At 46.1% G+C, this 15,391-nt stretch overlaps 1 long non-coding RNA gene across 1 annotated transcript; it reads right to left on the bottom strand.

Moving 5' to 3' along the window:
- Nucleotides 1-4,270: 4,270 nt before the first annotated feature.
- LOC132592870 (uncharacterized) lies at nucleotides 4,271-14,648 on the bottom strand. The gene is made up of 4 exons (XR_009558427.2): nucleotides 14,187-14,648; nucleotides 13,642-13,721; nucleotides 4,936-5,000; nucleotides 4,271-4,630 (listed from the first exon to the last, which is right to left on the bottom strand). It is a non-coding gene; the product is annotated as an uncharacterized LOC132592870 (long non-coding RNA).
- Between the last annotated feature and the right edge of the window lie 743 nt (nucleotides 14,649-15,391).

Below are 15,391 nucleotides of genomic sequence, written 5' to 3'. Positions count from 1 at the left end.
AACACAAGCATTTTGCTGAAAAACAGGACACTTAAGGGGCAGACCTGCTAGTTTCCTCCCCAGAGGCGCCAGCTTGAGAGAGCGATTGGAGGAGGGGAAAATGTTATGCGTGTGATGTCAGGATGTGGGGAGGAGTCGGGGTGGAGCTGAACCCAGTGGCCACATGGCTCAATGGCCAGCAGCTCCTTCTCCACCTCCTCTTGGTGCTGCCCCTGGGGGGAAGCTGCTTGGCCCATCCTTCCCCTCCATGGCAGGAGGAGACTGAGCTGGCCGCTGGAGGCACCCTGCACTCGGCTCCACATTCCGAATCTGTGCTTTCAGGATGTTGGAGGGACCCAGCATCTATCCCACCAAATATGGGGGGGGGCTAGGAGCCGGCAGCCCTGTTCCTCCCTCTTTCTTCATATGAATACGTCTTCTCCAGCTTATTGATCTAAAAATTAACAAGCGCTAAGTTCAAAGCTAGCCAGTAGGCTTCTTCTTTTTTTAAAAGAGTTTTCAGAATTTTATGAAACCAGAAGTTGGGGGTCAAAAGGGTTTTCAAGCTCTCTTGCTAATTGGCCGACAATGACAGAGCAAATCAAGCCCCGTGGCGTTTCCTTGCACGCAAGAGGTTATCTATCAAGTTGGCCTTTTAACCAGCAGATTCTCGCTGCCCCCCCCCAAAATAATCCCTCGCAAGGAGGAAAGGAGCCAGGGGAGAACCGTAACAGAATGAAAGCCATGTCTGTTTTGTTAAGCGGATCCGAATCTCTCCAGAGAACGTTCCAGAAACGAGAAAAACGAAAGACTTTCTCAGCGCAGCCTGTAACGAATTCGTGGAATTTACTGCCACAAACGTATGGAATTTATTGCCACAAACTATTTATGGAATTTACTGCAACTTTGATGGCTGTAACAAGGGCTTAGGTAAGTTTACGCAGGACAGAGCTAGCAATGGCTGTCAGCCACAATGTGGGTGCTGCAACAAAGTGTTGCACCGCTGAAGGGCTCTTTGCAGTTAAAGTCACTCCACTTTCATTCCCAACAGTCGGTAGGCACCCTCTTAGCCACCAAGCATGCTCAGGTCTCATGAAGTTGTTTTTGAAGTCCTTCCTACTTACATTTTTATATATAGGTAAAGGTAAGGGGACCCCTGACCATTAGGTCCAGTCGTGACCGACTCTGGGGTTGCAGCGCTCATCTCGCGTTATTGGCCGAGGGAGCCAGTGTACAGCTTCCAGGTCATGTGGTCAGCATGACAAAGCTGCTTCTGACGAACCAGAGCAGCACACGGAAACACCGTTTAACTTCCCGCTGGAGCGGTACCTATTTATCTACTTGCACTTTTGGGCGTGCTTTTGAACTCCTAGGTTGGCAGGAGCTGGGACCGAGCAATGGGAGCTCACCCCGTTGCAGGGATTCGAACCGCCGACCTTCTGATCGGCAAACCCTAGGCTCTGTGGTTTAACCCACAGCACCACCTGCGTTCACATATATATATATACACACATACATATACACACACCTCCTGATAATACGTAGCTGTGTATTGCAATTTTGCCTATGTAAAAGCAATTGGCACTCAATGCCTGAACATCTGAAACAGAGGGAATGAGAGGGGCCTGCAACAAAGTTTTGCAGTAGGGATTCCTCCTTCTTCTGGATTATTGTCACTTGGTTCCATTCCCTTTCCCAACCGATTTACCTCCCCTGTAGCATTTCCTGCCGACTGAACTTGTGCAGTCCTTTTTTTGACACTATTTCCTTTATTGCGAAACAATTTACATAAAACATTAAAAAAACCCTACAGAGCCTAGGGCTTGCCGATCAGAAGGTCGGCGGTGCAAATCCCCACAACAGGATGAGCTCCCGTTGCTCTGTTGCAGCTCCTGCCCACCTAGCAGTTCAAAAGCAGGTCAAAGTGCAAGTAGATAAATAGGTACCACTCCGGCAGGAAGGTAAACGACGTTTTCCGTGTGCTGCTCTGGTTCTCCAGAAGCAGCTCAGTCATGCTGGCCACATGACCCGGAAGCTGTCTGCAAACAAATGCCAGCTCCCTCAGCCAATAAAGCGAGATGAGTGCCACAACCCCAGAGTCGTCCGTGACTGGACCTAATGGTCAGGGTCCCTTAACCTTTACCTATACTTTGACTTCCAGTTCACCTCATTGTACTTTTTACACATTGTTGGTCTATACACACTTCCTTGTTTGTTTGTTTTCCCTGTTACATATCAAGAGAAATTTTTGCTTTCATAATTTCCTTGTTATTCAAGATTCAATCTAAACCTGTCAGGAGATTTGCATTGCCACGGTACTTTTAAAGATATTCTTTAAATATTGTCCAATCTTTACTCACTTTCTGGTTTGAGTTTTCTCTTATTCTCTCAGTCATTTTCACAAGTTGTAAATATTCTATTACCTTCGCTTGCCAGTCAATTTTTGTGGGGGTTGAGTCACCTTTTGCAGTTTTTTGCTATTAAAATTCTAGCCATTGTGGGTACGTACATAAAAAAGGTTCTAAAGTTTTTTTGTATTTCAATGAACATAATGCCTAACAGAAAGGCTTCGGGGTTTTTTTCTGAAAGGAAAATTTAAAGATCTTTTTGAGTTCATTATATATTGTGTCCCAGAATTCTCGTATCTTCACACAGTCCCACCACATGTGCATGAAAGTACCTACCCCCTTTTTGCATCAAACTTGTGCAGTCCTCATTGGCCAGTTTTAGGAGCCACCCCACCTTAAAGGTACAAACCTCAGGGTACCTGTAGTCAACGAAAATCTCCCACTTCTGCGTGGGTGGTGCCATTTTGGCTACATATGGACTGTAGCTCAAAGAGCTGAGATTCCTATATGATGGTGACTCAATGGTGCCTCCATGGACAATGGCAGTATACCAAGCATATACCTCATGAGAAAAAGGATGGGGGACAACCAAAGTGGCCTATTGCTTCTGAGCTTCCCAGAGACATCTAGTTGGCATCTAAATCTGAAGGGCAAAGTACTGATTTTAGTGAGAAGATACATAAAAGGATTGGCCCTCCTGTTTGAGGTGGACCTCTATAATTCTAGTTACAGGTAGGTAGCCGTGTTGGTCTGAGTCGAAGCAAAATAAAAAAATTCCTTCAGTAGCACCTTAAAGACTACTGGTATGATACCATAAACAGATACCAGATATGGTATCTGAAGAAGTGTGCATGCACACGAAAGCTCATACCAAAATAAAAACTTAGTTGGTCTTTAAGGTGCTACTGAAGGAATTTCTCTATAATTCTATGAGTTTACGGCCAGGACTCAAATGCAACACAACCAGCCGGTTCTCACCACCTAATCCCAAGACTCATTATTTCTGGCATGGCCTTGCACCTCTGTGGATCTTCTTCTCCAAGTCCTTTACCAACGCAGGTGGCTGTTGGACTTCTTTGGCTAAACCATCCCTGCCCATTGAGTGGCACCCTACACAACAATAGCGGATGGTAGGGTGGGATGTGAAGCCTGGGACTTATTGAGTAGTGCTTGGTGGATCAAGGCAGAGATTTCTGGGGTGGGGGGAGAGCTTTTAAGCACTGCTTCTATGGTCCCTGGCTTGTTTTTCCTGGTATATGTTGCTGGACTGGCAAGAGGGCTATAGCAGTAGGTTTGACTCAATGTGCCGCTCTAGCTCTTCTCTTTCTCTATGGTGGCCCCCTACTTCCTGTGCCACTCTAGTTCTTTTGCATCTTTATGACAGTCCCCTACTTCCTGTGTCACCATGCTTCCCTGCCTTTGCCTCCATTCACTTTGTAGGCTGAGCAAGTGGTTCTATGACCTTCCACTCAACACGTTATCTGATAGGGTGGCCACCCTATCGTCCAATCTCTAACCCCTGAGCCCCCCAGGAGTGGCAACACCAGGAGACACACTAGCTCCTGTTAGCACTCCTTAGCACCAACTAGCGCATCATGTTTTCTGCTGTGGAAATGGGAGGCCGGTCTTCTTTTTGAAAGTCATGCTTCATTTGCCGTTGTAAAGCACAGGAGGGCAAAAAAGAAATGGCTGCTTTCTTCCCCTTCGTTCTCAGCGCACGAGAGAAGGAGCATGTTTCCTTAAACTCTCCGTGACACGCATTGCTCCCGACAGCTGAAATAAAATGAAATTTACGAGCTTTTGTCCATGGGCACCGAGAACGCAATCGATTCCAGAGAAGCACTCTTGCACGCCCGGCATAATTCACGGCCCTTCTTCCCTGTTCTCAAGGCAAGCTCTAATTTAATATCATTATGTTTTCATGCCCCCACACATTCCAGCCGTCTCATCCACTGACGCTTTATTGGACTCCGGATAATTTACAGTTGGATGGGCCGCCTTCAGCCCGTCCTATTTTTAGCGAGTCTCACATCTATACATATTCTTTCCTTCCTTCACCACAGAACAAAATGTGTCTGTACACACACGTAAATATATATATATATACAGAGAGAGAGAGAGAGAGAGAGAGAGAGAGAGAGAGAGAGAGAGAACTGCCATGCCAGGCAAACCATGGATAGCACCAGGTACATCATTAGGGTCCCTGAACCAACGTGTGGTGTTGAGTCAGGCCTGCAAATCGCAATAATGCGGCTTCCATTGCTGCTGCTGCTGCTACTGCTGCTGCTGCCTCCGTCAAAGTCCTAAATGAGAAGGATGCAAAGTGGGAAGAGAGATAGACCAGAGCACAGTGACATGAAGCAGAATCTTACAAAGAACTCTCCAATGCAATGGTAGCGGGGAGCCTGTAGCCCTTGGGCCTAATCAGGCTTGCTATTACTCCCCATTTGGCCTGCCAGGCTATGGTGGCCAAGCCACGGCCACCTGCTCTACCCCTAGAGACAGTGGGGAGGGGAGTCGATTCTTTTTGCATTTAAAGGCAAAGCCGATCTACTTTGCACTTCCTGAAACAATGCGAAACGCTGCCTCCCCCGAAATCTGTTCTCACCTGAATTTTGCAGCGTGCATCTCCAGCGTAGTCACACGTAAAAGATGTGTGCTCTAGGGTAAACCCTGCATGTAAATGCATTTGTCAGCCAAAAAAGCAACATTTAAAAATTCAATGTATATGGGGAAATTGCTTGGCAAAAAAAATATATTTTAAGGCAGAATCGGCATACAAAAATGTGAATATTCAGAGAAATTGGTACTAAAATGTTTGTGAATTTTCACAAGACACACACACACATACACACACATGACGAAATGAAGAAATTTTAATTTAAGATTGGGAATTGTCAGGGTTTGTTGCGACTACTCTTGAGTAACGACCGTCCACATGCTTGTCTTTCAGACGTTTTTATTGCTGCACATTATTTACAGTGTAACGGATTGCTCATATCATGTCTACGCACTCGAGTCAGATACCTGCACTAAACTCTTTTTGACCAGCATAAAAGCCTCGGAACTGAGAAGCGCCTCCCTTTCCTTCTCTTTCGCAGTTCTGGCGTCGGAGGTACTGGTCTTCTGTCTGCCCTACTCCTGTCCACTCTTTCCCTCTCTCTCTCTTCCTGCCTATGGAGCAGGGGCTCTCTAGTCCTGCCAGAGCCCTGGCACTCCTTCTCCGCTTCCTGGCTCACTTCTTCAGACCCCTCGCTCTCATGGCTGCTTGGAGACGGGCTGCTTCTGATGGGGGGGTTCTCTGTAATCCCTCCCCCTTACAGGAATAAAATGAGAAAATGACGTAAAGCAAAGTGGACAGATTCGCCCACCCATTACTACGTCTGACATCATAACTTACGTCAGGTTTGCGGCCAGAAACATGCAAATGGGCCAAACAGGAATTTGTAGGCACTGCTGATCTGCTGATCGAGAGCATCTCCAAAGCCCCACACGTGGTGTTTTGCAGGCAGTGACAATCAGCTGGATGTTGGGGCTTGGATACTGCTGCCAGACCAGTTGCATGGCAGTTTGGCTGGTTTATAGCATTTCTATCCCACCTTTTTTTTTCCAAGCTGCTCCGGGTAGCATGCATGGTTCTCCCACTCCTCAATTGCACCCACAACAACCCCAGGAGGTAGGTTAGGCTGAGAGGCAGTGACTGGCTCATTAAGGTCACCAGTGAGCATCATGGCTTAGTGATGATTTGAACCCTGGTCCCCAGACCACTGTTTGAAAACCACTGTGACAGAAAACATAACTTTCCAAAGGAGTAAGGCATGAGTGCTGTGCTGAAATCAGTCCTCCAGTTTCTCATAGGTTTCCTTCCTTCACAAAAATCGGCTTCTTTGTTTTTCCAGGGAACTTGGAAGTGTCCTTAGGATGTTGGTAGCTGTGGGATTTTGAGCTTATATTATCTCTCTCTATCATAGCCGGTGGTGCTGTGGATTAAACCACAGAGCCTAGGGCTTGGTGATCAGAAGGTTGGCGGTTCGAATCCCCATGACGGGGTGAGCTCCCGTTGTTCGGTCCCTGCTCCTGCCAACCTAGCAGTTCGAAAGCACGTCAAAGTACAAGTAGATAAATCGGCACCGCTTCGGTGGGAAGGTAAACGGCGCTTTCCATGCGCTGCTCTGGTTAGTCATGCTGGCCACACGACCCAGAAGCTGTACGCCGGCTCCCTTGGCCAGTAAAGCGATATGAGCACCGCAACCCCAGAGTCATCCTCAACTGGATCTAATGGTCAGGGGTCCCTTTACCTTTACCTATAATAAAAATGTAAGAATGTCATTGCAGAGTCTCCAATGGTGGACTTGTAGTGCCGCGTCACAATCCTACAGTTGCATTAAGTCAGAGCCCAGCTTCGATTGGTGGATTTGTGGCGTTGTGTGTCACAATACTGGATTTCCATGAACTCAGGGCAAAGTAGGGGACCCAGAGTTAAGGCAGGTTGCACAACATCCGTGGTCATGAGACAGGAGTGAGAAGTGAGGAGCAGTGAGAGGGGGAAAGTAGTGAGGGAGGCGGTTTAAGGCCTAATTTCTGATATTTTTTGAATGCAATCTGTTTTCTCCTTAAGTGATTACCGGTATTGGTTGGTGGGATATAGGATAATTTTTTTGGCACAACGCGATAAGAAATGCCTGTCTCCAAGCATTCTACAGTGATGTAGCAAAATTGTTTGGCTCAGCCTGTGCTATTTACCGTATTTATCCTTCCTGGCTTTATAACAAATGATGGCATTGTGGCTCTGAAGGATCCTTAGGCAGAATCTTTGAAAGCCTATATACCGAGCAAAGGAAAGGAAAAGTTCAATAAGGAAAACACTCAAAAGAAATGAAACTTGTGAGAAGAAAACAAGCCCGGAACCACCAAATTCAACCCACAGATTGCTGCCTTATTTACTTATTTCATTTAAAAACCACGGGTGCCTAGGGAATAAGATGCAGATTTTTGAATTCAAAGGAAGGAAGGAAGGAAGGAAGGAAGGAAGGAAGGAAGGAAGGAAGGAAGGAAGGAAGGAAGGAAGGAAGGAAGGAAGAAAGAAAGAAAGAAAGAAAGAAAGAAAGAAAGAAAGAAGGAAAGAAAGGAAAGAAAGGAAAGAAAGGAAAGAAAGGAAAGAAAGGAAAGAAAGAAAGAAAGAAAGAAAGAAAGAAAGAAAGAAAGAAAGAAAGAAAGAAAGAAAGAAAGAAAGAGGCTGGACAGACATTTCCCATCAAAGCCTGCACTTGATTACTCCTCTCCAAAAATAAGCATCTGAAAACAAGCAGCAGAAAGTTGTTTACTGTCTCAAGCACACACAATAAGATGCTGATGAGCATCTTCCTGGTTAGTTGTCAGCCCAGCCCATTAACAGCTGGTATAGCTTCTGCCACCTCAGCTCTCAGGGCCTGCTTTTTAAGGTTGAACAGCTGTGTTTTGCTGGTGAAATCAGAAGCTTAGACACTTAATAATTTCACCCACCCTACACCCCGATATGTTAGTTCAGGCATAAGAACACGGTGGCCGCAGTTTCCTCCCTCCCATGTTGTTATTCACTGATTGGAGGAGGAGGAGGAGGAGTTTGGATTTGATATCCCGCTTTATCACTACCTGAAGGAATCTCAAAGCGGTTAACATTCTCCTTTCCCTTCCTCCCCCACAACAAACACTCTGTGAGGTGAGTGGGGCTGAGAGATTTCAAAGAAGTGTGACTAGCCCAAGGTCACCCAGCAGCTGCATGTGGAGGAGCGGAGATGCGAACCTGGTTCCCCAGATTACAAGTCTACCGCTCTTAACCACTACACCACACTGGCTCTCAGAGAGAGAGAGAGAGAGAGAGAGAGAGAGAGAGAGAGAGAGAGAGAGAGAGAGAGAGAGAGAGAGAGAGGAGAGAGAGGGAGAGAGAGGGAGAGAGGGAGAGAGAGAGAGAGAGAGAGAGAGAGAGAGAGAGAGAGAGAGAGAGAGAGAGAGAGAGATGGACACATGGATAGTGAAATATACTCGGAGTCAAGAGTGAATTTCATGCTCTTTATTCAGCTCATAGTCATCAAGGAGGAGAAGAGAAGACGAATGGCTCTTTTCCCAAAACCATCTGCTTATATACATTATTTACACAATGGGCCTTGCGTGATTGGCTACTTCAGGGCTACACCTGTGGGCCAATTATATTGTGGATTGACTTTTGCCTGCAGCCTGATTGGCTGCTCCTACAGGCCAATCAGGTAGCAGATTCACTTCTGCCAGCCGCCTGATTGGCTGCTCCAGCAGGCCAATCAGGTTGCGGATTCACTTCCACCTGGAGTTGGATTGGGTAGCTCCCGCTGAATCTGAATCCTATTGTTCTAGGATTCAGCTCAGTACATAACAGATAGATATTTATTTTAGTTTATTAGTTATTTCATAAAATTTATACAGCACTTGTAAGGAGGTTCTTTTAAAAAAATAGAGTCAAACAATAAAATTTTCAGGAAAAACTCCTGAATAATTCCAAAGGGAAAACTGGCAATAAACACAAAACAAATTCAAACACACACCAACATTCTGCATGTCTGGGTAGGCCTGCCTAAACAAAATATGTTTTTCCTGCAATGCAGGACTAGCTTCTAAAACGCTCATTATATACAGTGGTACCTCTACTTACGAATGTTTCTACTTACGAATGGAGCTCCGTCCGCCATCTTGGATGCGGTTTAGATAGGATTTTTTCTACTTTCGAATTTTTTTCTCCCAATGCATTCCTATGGGATTCGACTTACAATTTTTTTCAACTTACAAATGTGCATTTGGAACGCATTAAATTCATAAGTAGAGGTACCACTGTATTTACTGGATGCGGCTAGATTGACTATCACCCAAGGATGGAGAAATATGCTGGGCTTCTCTTCCCTTCATGTTCAGTTTCAGAAGGCTCTGCATATTCACAATTTCAGAAAAGTTGAGTCATTCAACGCATGTTTCACAAGGCACAATCAAGCCAATGGACTATGACGGGAAGAATCAGGACGATAAAAATGTCAACAAAGACTTGGGGGAAATTGTAGTATATTTGACAGAACACTGTAAACAGTTTAAAACATTAGCAGGACTGGAATAATGCTTGCAATGTGAAAAGAACTATAAGAAAAAATAGAGATTTGTGGAGAAATGGAGGATAATAGGATATGCAGTGAAAATGATTATCAGCGGACCCCACGAAAGGGAGGATTGAAGTCTGAGAATCTGGGGAATTCTATATTTTTGGATTGTATTTTTCTTTCTTTTTTGTGATTGTAAAACCAATAAAAATTATTATAAAAAAAAGAAAAGAAAAGTGCAAATCTGGCAGATTTCTCTTTCAATGTGACCTGAATAAAATTTCTTCACATCCCACTCTCAGCCTGCTGTTGCCTTCACCAAAGTAGAACACTCTGAATGGGCAGCTGTATTTCTATCCAATCAGAATTAAAACCGCTTTCCTTCTTTGTACACTTGATTTTCTCATTGGTTTGCAGTGGCCGATGGGAGAGCTCGCTGCACATTATAGCAGGTTTTAGACCTCTAGAGCTCTGGGGTTTTGGAGCCGAAGTACTAAGGCTCTACCCTTGGAAGGTGTGTCGCTTGGGATCAGGGGGAACTCAGACAGTGTGACTCCTACGATGACAGCTCCTGGCAACGCTCGATTTAGATATTAAGAGCTAATCTAAGCATTTGGCTTCCTCCCTGCCCCCCTCTCCCCCGCCTGGAGGCTGATCCCAGCTTGTCCATTCTCCAAGGTGGAAATAATGATTCACCCAGACTTTAAGTTGACCTATTGAGAAACGACGGAGGAATCGGCACACTTGCCAAGAAAGATATTTGAGGCCCTCGCTGCAGGGTTGATGTTATTCCAAGTCGGAGCATAGCATGGTAAACCGAACTACTCTTTCCAGTTATCTTGGCACTCAATCTATCAGGCTGCATCTGCTGTGTTTACTATTATGTTGGGCACAACTACCCATGTTGCCAGGCGGCGTTCAGCGCACCCGCGATAGAAAAAAAGCTTTGTAAAAAAAGGGGGGGCAAGGTCCTCAGTGAAGTGCAAACACTGGTTTAACTCTGTTCCATTTTTAACCCGTCCTCTCTCAGAATGCCCAAGCCAGTTTATAATTCAGATCAACTTTTCCCTCATCCTCTTCGTCCTCCTTCCTAAATTTGTTGTTGTTGTTTAGTCGTTTAGTCGTGTCCGACTCTTTGTGACCCCATGGACCAGAGCACGCCAGGCACTCCTGTCTTCCACTACCTCCCGCAGTTTGGTCAGACTCATGTTGGTGGCTTCGAGAACACTGTCCAACCATCTCGTCCCCTGTCGTCCCCTTCTCCTAATGCCCTCCATCTTTCCCAGCATTAGGGTCTTTTCCTAAATTTACTCTGCCAAAATGTTAAAATGGCCCCACCAGTGACTAACATGGCAGCAATTAAAAGATCTTCTATCGGAAACCAAAGGCATTGAGTGCATTTGAAATTATACGTTTTGAGATGAAGCCTACCATTCCTTATTTGCTATGAGTTGAAAGTTATCTATCTTTGTTATTTCTTGAGAATGTTCTCATTAGAAGAGTTTCATAATATCATGGCTAGTATTTTAATCAGCATCCCTTCTGACTCTTCACATTTTGCATATTTGAGTATTTAATAATGAGGTTGCTGCTTTCATAGCAAAGTTCATGCATGGATATAGATCAGCCTTTGCCAACCTGGTGCCCCCCAGATGTTCTGGGTAAGAATTCCTACCAGCTCCAGACAGTGCTTCTTATCCTATACAATAAAGTGCAAGTGTCTCTGCGTCCAGATTCTCTGTGTCCCTGTGTCCGCGCTACTGCACATGTGCCCCACGGACACAGGGATTGGACGCAGAAAGCTCGCCAGCGCTCGCCCTCGCTCGCTCACGCACTCCCCTCTCGCATCGCCACCTGGCTCAGGTCTTGAGCGGTTGGCGCGCTGCTGACAGCACAAAAGCCGAAGGAAGGAGGCGGAGGCTGCGATGGTAACAGCAGCAGCGGGAGCAGCCCGGCCCGAGCGTGCCTCACCTTCCCTGGCCTCTGCCCATCCTGAGCTCCTCGCCCTCAGGGGACCGGCCTCCATGGGCGCCTAGAGGATGCAGAGCAGCGACCGAGGAGCCCGTGAGAGGAGCGGTGAGGCTGCGGCCTTCCCTCCCTCTCTGCACTCAGCCGCGGGGCACGACAGGAGAGCGAGTTTGTTTACTTGCGTTCCCGGCGCGCCCCGCGGCTGAGCACAGAGAGAGAGGGAAGGCCGCGGCCCCGCTGCTCTTCTCACATATCTTCTAGCGCCCGTTTTCTAAACGGGCTGAATGACACTAGTATAAAATAAACACTTTAAAATGCATTGACCGAACCCAAAGGGTGCTCATCAATGGCTCCTCTTCATCCTGGAGAGAAGTGACTAGTGGGGTGCCACAGGTTTCTGTCTTGGGCCCAGTCTTATTCAACATCTTTATCAATTACTTGGATGATGGGCTTGAGGGCATCCTGAGCAAGTTTGCAGATGACACCAAATTGGGAGGGGTAGCTAATACCCCAGAGGACAGAATCACACTTCAGAATGACCTTAACAGATTAGACAACTGGGCCAAAGCAAACAAGATGGATTTTAACAAGGAGAAGTGTAAAGTACTACACTTGGGCAAAAAAAAAATGAAAGGCACAAATACAGGATGGGTGGCACCTGGCTTGAGAGCAGTACATGTGAAAAGGATCTAGGAGTCTTGGTAGACCACAAACTTGACATGAGTCAGCAGTGTGATGCAGCAGCTAAAAAAGCCAATGCAATTCTGGGCTGCATCAATAGGAGTATAGCATCTAGATCAGGCATCCTCAAACTGCGGCCCTCCAGATGTTTTGGCCTACAACTCCCATGATCCCTAGCTAACAGGACCAGTTGTCGGGGAAGATGGGAATTGTAGTCCAAAACATCTGGAGGGCCGAAGTTTGTGGATGCCTGATCTAGATCAAGGGAAGTAATAGGACCACTGTATTCTGCTCTGGTCAGACCTCACCTGGAATATTGTGTCCAGTTCTGGGCACCACAGTTCAAGAAGGATACTGACAAGCTGGAACGTGTCCAGAAGAGGGCAACCAAAATGGTCAAAGGCCTGGAAATGATGCCTTATGAGGAATGGCTTAGGGAGCTGGGTATGTTTAGCCTGGAGAAGAGAAGGTTAAGGGGTGATATGATAGCCATGTTCAAATATATAAAAGGATGTCATATAAAGGAGGGAGAAAGGTTGTTTTCTGCTGCTCCAGAGAAGCGGACACGGAGCAATGGATTCAAACTACAAGAAAGAAGATTCCACCTAAACATTAGGAAGAACTTCCTGACAGTAAGAGCTGTTCGGCAGTGGAATTTGCTGCCAAGGAGTGTGGTGGAGTCTCCTTCTTTGGAGGTCTTTAAGCAGAGGCTTGACAGGCATATGTCAAGAATGCTTTGATGGTGTTTCCTGCTCGGCAGGGGGTTGGACTGGATGGCCCTTGTGGTCTCTTCCAACTCTATGATTCTATGATTCTATGAAATGTGGCATGCTGAACAAATTATCCAGGCGTGGCCCAAAACAGCCGCTTGATTGACTTTTCAGCCCTTCTGTCTAGATTGTTACTTGGCATCAGAAAGCTACACACAGAGACGGTGTCTTCGTCTCCCTTTTCTCTGCTACGATAAGTGGGAAATGGGCCGGAAGGGATTCCATTCAGGTCTACCTATTTGTATTTCCTGAAACAATCCTGCTGCCCTGGGCTGCTTTGGGAGAAAGGACAGAGGAGAAAGTTAACAAATTAATTAAATAAAATTAAATATTTGACGTGAAACACAACCATCCTTATTTAGGTAGGGTGAACCTTCAAAATTAGCATTTCTCAGGATTTTGCAGTGCAGTTCACCAGCCGAGCAATCTGCGCAAAAATTCATGCGCTGGAGGGAAGTATATGTAAACATACTGTGAGGGGCCACTGTGACACATACATATATGAGCAAAAATATCATACGATGCACTTTATTGGAAGAAATTGATTTACAGTGGTACCTCTACTTACGAATAACTCTACTTACGAATGTTTCTACTTATGAATGGAGCTCCGTCCGCCATCTTGGATGCGGTTTAGATAGGATTTTTTCTACTTACGAATTTTTTCTCCCAATGCATTCCTATGGGATTCGACTTACACTTTTTTCGACTTATGAATCTGCGTTCAGAACGCATTAAATTCGTAAGTAGAGGTACCACTGTATACATGATTTTTTTAAAAAAAATGCACGCATTTCTTACTATATAATGCAATTGTAAGTCAGCGTCACTCTGTCTTCCAAACACCTTTGCCTTCACGAATCCAGTTCCACTTGTTTCTGCTGTGAGACAACCATCAGTCAATGTTCTGTGCCTGTTGGGTAAACTGAGTCTGGGAAAACTAATGGATTGTAGCTCATGTTTAGCACTCATCATTGAGCTGTTGGGGTGGGGGAGAACTCCCCTTCCTTTTAAAAAAAATGTCACTGCAGGTTTTTTTAGAATTGAATTTCTGCGAAACTTAGGGTTCCCCGGAATCTGCTGGTTGCTCCCTCTTGTGCATGAGTAATGCTGCTTGGGCTAAAAAAGGAAAGACACTCACATCTTGGAGACTGGAAATAGGAGGAATGATATAATCGTTGGCCAATGTTAGAACGGCAACATTGCACCAGGCATCTTGCAAAACTCCGCTCGGGTCACCCCGCAACTGATACTTGCCTACAGAGTCTGGATTTGCACCAAAATATCCCAGAATGTGCCCTTTGCCCATTGGGGGATTTGGGCTTGGGGATTTGGGTTGAACTCACTTCCGCTCCATGTTCTGCAGCTGGAGACGACGGCTGCCGAGTCATTTCCCTTGGCCGTTCCAAATGTTAGCTACAAGGTTGATGCCGCTCCCTTGGCAACCGGGCCACAACAGAGATTCGCTTTCAGTTGCCCCCGCTTTCTCCAGACCTCCTCCTTCAGGGCGGAAGGTACATGCAGCGGCCAGGGGTGCTATTCTATTTAAGGTGTGTTTTCATCAGGCCATGTGAAAGCATCTGGAGAATGAGCGACGGGCACATTTTAGGTGGCTAAAAATAAGGCTGCTCTCATCTCAACTCCGGTCTCTTTAAAGGAGGGGGCCAGATCAAGTCTGCAAGATCACTGTGTGTGTGTTTGTGTGTGTAAAAGGGCCTTCTGTATTATTATTTATTTATTTATTTATACCCCGCCCATCTGGCTGGGCCTCCCCCGCCACTCTGGGCGGCTTCCAACAAATACCAAAATACATTAAAATATCACAGATTAAAAACTTCCCTAAACAGGGCTGCCTCTAGGTGTTTTCTAAATGTCAGGTAGTTGCTTATCTCCTTGACCTCCGATGGGAGGGTGTTCCACAGGGCGGGCGCCACCACCGAGAAGGCCCTATGTCTGGTTCCCTGTAACCTCACTTCTCGCAGCGAGGGAACCGCCAGAAGGCCCTTGGCGCTGAACCTCAGTGTCCGGGCAGAACGATGGGGGTGGAGACGCTCCTTCAGGTATACAGGACCGAGGCCATTTAGGTCTTTAAAGGTCAGCACCAACACTTTGAACACTTTGAACTGTGCTCGGAAACTGGAGCCAATGTAGATCTTTCAAGACCAGTGTTATGTGGTCTCGGCGGCTGCTCCCAGTCACCAGTCTAGCTGCCGCATTCTGGGTTACTTGTAGTTTCTGAGTGTTTGTTGTGGGGGAGGAAGGGAAAGGAGAATGTTAGCCGCTTTGAGAATCCTTTGGGTAGTGATAAAGCAGGATATCAAATCCAAACTCTTCTTCTTCTCCAGTGTGTGTGTTGTGTTGACTTTTATGAAAACCACTCGCTGCTCCCTAGATGATCTGCTCCAGTCAGCAGAGGTGTCTTTCTTCCTTTTTTTACATAAGTTTTTACACAATAAATGTAACCTTTCCACAAAAAAAGGTTCTTTTGAACCTACAGACCTCCTCCCCTCCCTCCATGGGTTCCATTTCCATTTTTTTTTCTCTGCATCTT

This window comes from Zootoca vivipara, chromosome 11 (genome assembly GCF_965207765.1).
Source record: "Zootoca vivipara chromosome 11, rZooViv2.hap1.1, whole genome shotgun sequence".
Lineage (NCBI taxonomy): Eukaryota > Metazoa > Chordata > Lepidosauria > Squamata > Lacertidae > Zootoca > Zootoca vivipara.
This window is presented reverse-complemented; position numbering and strand designations above follow the sequence as displayed.